The sequence below is a fragment of the Charadrius vociferus genome, unplaced genomic scaffold, assembly GCF_000708025.1.
Source record: "Charadrius vociferus isolate BGI_N301 unplaced genomic scaffold, ASM70802v2 scaffold55, whole genome shotgun sequence".
NCBI lineage: Eukaryota > Metazoa > Chordata > Aves > Charadriiformes > Charadriidae > Charadrius > Charadrius vociferus.
In genome coordinates this window covers 996,013-1,002,334 of record NW_009648444.1, presented here as the reverse complement: position 1 = coordinate 1,002,334, position 6,322 = coordinate 996,013, and positions in this window count along the sequence as shown.

Below are 6,322 nucleotides of genomic sequence, written 5' to 3'. Positions count from 1 at the left end.
GGTTTATGAGCGGGCTGTCATGCCCACGGCGCGGGCATAAACCACGGGGAGTGCTCCGTCGTTCCGTTCTTTTTTTAGAGCGCGGAGGATAAACGTGTATAACTCAGCGGGTGGCTCTCTGGCGTGATGCGAGGGCTTGCTTCCAAAGGAGCTGCGTGCGCTAACTCCCCGTGGCGTGGAGACGGTTTAATTTTCATAGAGTCATAGAATGGTTTAGGTTGGAAGGGACCTTGAAGATCATCTAGTTCCAACCCCCCTGCCATGGGCAGGGACACCTCCCACTACACCAGGTTGCCCAAAGCCCCATCCAGCCTGGCCTTGAACACCTCCAGGGATGGGGCATCCACAGCTTCTCCGGGCAACCTGTCCCAGTGTCTTGCCACTCTCACAGTAAAGAATTTCTTCCTAATATCTAATCTAAACCTGCCCTCTTCCAGCTTAAAGCCGTTCCCCCTCATCCTATCGCTACATGCCTTAGTAAAAAGTCCTTCCCCAGCTCTCCTGTAGGCCCCCTTTAGGTACCGGAAGGCGGCAATAAGGTCTCCCCGGAGCTTTCTCTTCTCCAGGCTGAACAGCCCCAACTCTCTCAGCCTCTCCTCATCGGAGAGGTGCTCCAGCCCTCTGATCATCTTTGTGGCCCTCCTCTGGACCCACTCCAACAGGTCCATGTCTTTCCTATGTTGGGGGCTCCAGAGCTGGGCTCAGTACTCCAATTTTAGCCCATTTTCTTTCTGTTTGTTTATTTACTGAGTTGCTTCTTCACTGTGTGGTGCACACCAACCCCCTTTCACTGCTTCTGGTTTGTATGACTGGAAAAGAAGCATCAACATCCCAGGAACTGCAGGCGTGGCCTGGTGGAAAGCTTGTTGGTTTCTGTTCCTCTGCCTCTTATCTTCCAAATGCTGCGTTTACCTGTTGTAGTTTGGTTCTCTTCTGGGCATTACCAGAGCGCATCTCCTGTGTAGCGTTTCTTGTGAACCAGAGAAACTTCCCGAACCACAGAAGCTTCTCAAAGCAGAACCAGCGTTTGAAGGAACATGGCTCACCCTGGTTGGCATTTACTCACATGAATACTGACAAGATATAAAGACTCATGGGGTGAAAAACAGGCTTGTCCAACTATGGAGCTTCTCAGATAAGGCTGAGGGTGCTGGTTTGTACTGCAAATCAAGTTTCCTGATGGAGCCATATTTTTGCAGTTTTATTACCTATTGTTTCCCAAGTATTCAAGCAATCACAACTGCCATTAAGATATGGATCCAAAAAGCTTTGTGGGTTTCACTATAATTACTTAGACTTTTAATAAAGTGTACCAGAAGTTCATAGCTAGTCATTTATTCTTCATCATTTGTCTTTCTCCTTTCAGAAAAAAAAAAAGGAACTCCGGTCAGGGCGAAGAAGTCATGATGACATAGCCCTAGGTGGTAATTTCTTCACGATAAACAGTTAATAGTTGCAATGGACAATTTGCAAACAAATTCCCCCAAGCAAATACCTTATGATCAGGACTTGGGAATAACAACCACTCTTTTCAAAACAAGGACTTGCTCACAGACTATCTCTTGGCAATAAGAATGGTATTTGGAATGAATAATCTGACAGAAGAAAACAAATAATACCCACATGCTCTTATTTGGCGTATGGCGTGGGGCTCCCTGCGCATGGAATGAGCAGTACCCAGGGTGCCTCGGAGCAGCTGGTGGGCCAGCGAGGCGCTGGGAGCCATTGGCGCCAGCTCCAGCGCTTCACATTACCCCCTGCTGTCAGTAGCCAACGCCATTACTCACCCCTGCTCGTGGTGACATCCAGCAGAGCAAAGCTGCAAACCCTCAGGATACGATTATCCTCTCCGGTTTACGCAGGGGGTTACCGAGGCGCTGCAGGGGGCAGGACAGCTGCCTGCCCCCCACTGCTGCCCATCCCATGCTCAACTGGGTGCTGCCTTCTCCAGGCTAGGGTGAAATTTCCTCCCAAGATCGCCTCTTTTTATTTCAGTGCAGATATGGACGTCCTCTGGCTGCTTCAGTGCCCCCTATAGGGCACAGCCAACCGTGTGCCCATATATCAATGTGACCTGGCTCGATGTTTTGCTTGGCCGAAAGATGCAGTCTGTCTGTCCAAGCATCTTTCTGTCCCAGCATCGTGCCGCCCGTTTGTTTTGGACAAGGCATGCTCCACATCAGAAATGAAATAGCCTGAGACAGAAAGTCCCTTGTTGCATTAGATGTACCGTACAAATCGCCAAATGAGCCAGATCACCGTATTTCTGTGGGACACGATGCAAAGCCGCTTTACTACTGGACAGCAAATCTCATGCTAGATGTTTCTTATTCCAAAGAGGTGCGATGAGAAACCTTTATTTTTTCTGTCTGAGATAAACAGAAAACTCTGCCATACTACAATCAAAGCCCAAGCCTGGCAAAAACAACTTTAAAATATCCAAGAAATTGTTTTCATGCTTTTTTTTCCCTTTTTTTTGCAATAGGTAGCTATACCTCTACACGCCTGGGAGAAATGTTAGCCCTGCCCGGTCTCACCTCTGAAAACAGAAGAGGCTCATCCATTCCTTGTGCGTCTATCTTCTCACACGTATCCTCAGACAAAGGGAAACATGATGAAGAAGAGTGAGAGGAGAAAGCCCAGTGCCAAGCCGCCTTCCTCGCTCCAGCTTAAAGCTACATTTTTTCTTTTTGCCAAAGGTTGGTTCTGGTAAACAGGTCCTCTAGAAGTTTGTTAAAATGCTTAGAAATGACAGAATCTGAGAATAAATTATCTCAGATAGCCTTTTTTAATGTGTTTTTACACAGAAACAGGTACCAGAGAGGCTTTGAAGATGCAAATTAGCTGTGTCCTCTTCTTATGGAAAAACCGCGGTGATATTTCTGATGGAGGCATATTTATCCACCTCACAGCAAAGCTGGTCCGGAATAAACCAGACTGGACTACAGAATCTGAGCAGCAAGCTAAATTAAAGACAGTTTGATTAAATCTAGCACAGGAGTTGTTGGTGTAGGTGAAAAGCGTAACACAGCTGGTTTACCTGTTATGAAATTATCTGGTCACGTCTTCCCAAATAGAGAGCGTTAAGGAGCTGTACCCTCTCATGTTAGTTACTTGATACCATCAAGTGGACAACTGGCAGCTTTGCAGTACACTTACCGCATCTAAACACAATAAACCGGAGAAAAAACATGTAAGAGTCAGCCTTGCTGCTTTTGCTGGCTTTCCACAAGCGGGAGGCAGAGCCAATCCAGGACATGCCTATGTTCAGTGCCAGTGAGCCTGCTTCTTATTTTGCAGCCATGATGATGCCAGAGTCAAGAAGGCATCTACTTAGGATCATAGCTAAGATTGAAACCAGATTGCGGCAGCACTTTTGAGAATGCAATGAAAAAACTGATGAAATGAAAAATCCATGCAACTGAAAAAAAACTATTTTCTTTTTTTTTCTCTCTCTCTTAAAAGAAGCCACCATTTTTCACATTCTTTATTGGTGAAGATTTATAGGTTTTCAATTAGAGCAAGTAACTTGGTCTAAGGAGTCAAACTCCTACTCCAGGAGTAAAACAGATGGCTGTTCACACGGGCAAACAGTAATTTAACTGCTTGCAGGCAGGAACTTTATCTCAGACGTCGCTGGTCACACTTAAGGTGATATACCACGCAAGTTCAGGTTACAAACCACTTAAAATGCTTTAAAATTCCATTTTGTAACTGGTAGCTAGAATAAAGCAGCTTGAAATAGGAACTGTACCCCAGATGTATTGAGCTGGCCATTAACACACACAGGTGGAGTGTAAGAAACAGCAGATCTACAGCGATCCAACTCAAACAGTAGCAAAAAAGGAGGTGAATTTTAAATAAGGTCCACCGAAGTGCTTGTGCACGCGCACTTGAGGCGGCCACGCTTCCCACCAGGAGGGGAGTGCTCTCACTTTGAAGATTTAAATCTCTAAACGCCACGTTTCAGCAGATCTCGTGCATGACCAGGCCAAAGGTATTGACACAAGATGCTACTGTTTGCATTTCACGGGTCTGTGTTTGAAGATGTGGAGGGTGTTTGCAGATAACAATTTTTCCACCAGACAGGACTAGTGTCTGGAGTTCTTTCCATATTTTTATGTCTACAGCGTGCCGTATTCTGGCTGACCAATCCACAATCCACTACTGGATTTCTTTACCAGATACAACATAAACTTGTGAGTAGAATTACACAAAAACAGATCAGTGAAAAATAAGCACCCATCTGCTGAAACAACAAGCCGCATTCCGTTTGTAAAATATCTTGCATTCATGGTCAAGAAATGCAGAAGGCAGAGGATAAATACAAGTAGAAAATGGAGCCTGGGACTCTTGCGTTGGAACTGAGGGGACGCACACAAGGATAAAGGCTTTAATGGTAAATAATGGCCATGCATGCTCCGAGACAGAGTTAAAACCTTCTATTCCAAATGTTCCTGCTTTCAAATTGAGTTTATCTATTATTCATCATACGTGGACTTGAATTCTGTCTGCATTCTACTGCTTCCTCCATTCCTCTCACTTCTCCTCAGTTCTGCCTTTGAATTAGAGTGCATCTTGCACCCTAAATGAGATTTTACTCAACTTTTGTATACTTATGTGGATAAAATGCAGGGTAGAACCGGAATCCAGCACTTCTGTGACTTGCCTCACTTCTCAGCTCTCTGGCAGGTTAAGTAGTATGGTATTTCACATTGAGCTGCTCATAATATCTGCCAAGACAGCACAGAATCACCAAAAAAACCCCAAAACCCAACTTGCGTCACTGTTTGGGGGAAAAAAGCTGGAAAAGCCTTTCACTTTCAAATATCCAAACTGATTGCTTTCTGTCACTTTAAATTTAATATAAGCACATTAAAATACAGTATACATGATGCAGTACATTAATATACTTAGCAGATGGATAACACTTGCTCGTGATTTAATACTTAGATATACTCATTTCACATCTACTGTACAAACACTTCATATATTTGAATCTTTAAGTCAGAATTATCTGCAGACTAGAGGCAATTGAGTCACATGAGCATAGGATTTAGTTTATTAGTTCCATAACCTTACTGGTATTTTGGCAAACCTGATAATAAAAAAAAAAAAATACCCTTGCATCTGGATTTTAATATATTTCCCAGGATTTCCTTTCTCGACATGATGAAACCAGCTCTCCTAGACCTACAAACTGACTGATTCAAGACAAAATTCAGACCCTGGATGTTATTCTTTACTAAAATTCACAAGCATTTTTCATGTGAAAGTATTACAAAACACTTCATAACAGATAAACCAACTATCTTACATTTGTCCTAGCTTCAAATACTCGCTTTAAAATGCAGTCGATGCTTGGGAAGCCCTGGCAAGATTTTTACTGAGTGGAGAACCATAGTCAGAAATGGGATGAGGAGACCAGACTTCAGAACCTCAGAATGAAAAAAAGACATCCTTGCCCTGGCTCCAGGCCAATTAATATCCCTTGGTTCCCTGGTTTGTTTATTTGTGTATGAGTGAACACCACTGGAGTTCATGGGTCGTGGTGAAAGGCTGGGAGGACAAGGTTTGGACGAATTGTTTCTGAGCCTGCAAAGTCCTATATTAACACGTAACTTCACTCACGTGAGTAGTCTGATCCAACTCAATAGGATTAGTCACAGAAGTAAACTTTCACACGTGCTGGAGTATTTGAAGGATGTAAAAATGCCAAGTGAGGGTCAAGAGGTAGGATCCAACCCAAAAAGCTAATTAGACAGCAGGGAAATTTTCTCCATCTTGTTAATTCCAAATTTCTGGTTGCTTTTTTCCTATCTTTTTCACATGAGGTCATTACTAAATAATTTCTGCATGCATAAGCAGTCACTTTTAAGAAGTGATTTTATTTCTCAAGAAATTATTACAATAAAGAGTATACTCCTGAGAGATCACAGTGGAAACCACCTCTGATAAAGTCAACGGTAACTCTGAGGATATTTTTGTGCCCCAACACAAAGACAACGTTACCAGAAATGTAAAGGAAAGAGCACAGGACAGTGGCAATCATAGAATCATTATAATGCAAATAAACTAACATTTCTATAAGGACTGTCAATGATTTAGATCCTTAGAATGAGCTGAACCTTCCAAAACCTACATACATTGTGGGTCAAAGATGGAAAAGACTATTGTGGGACAAACAATTAGGAATCAGAAAAAGCAGCAGATGGAAGGAAGATGATTTCATTATCAAATTAAAAGGAAGCAGCCAAGAAGCAGGCAGGAGAAAAATCACTGTATGGATTTTAAGAGGATGAGGGAGTTGGTTGCAGCAGGA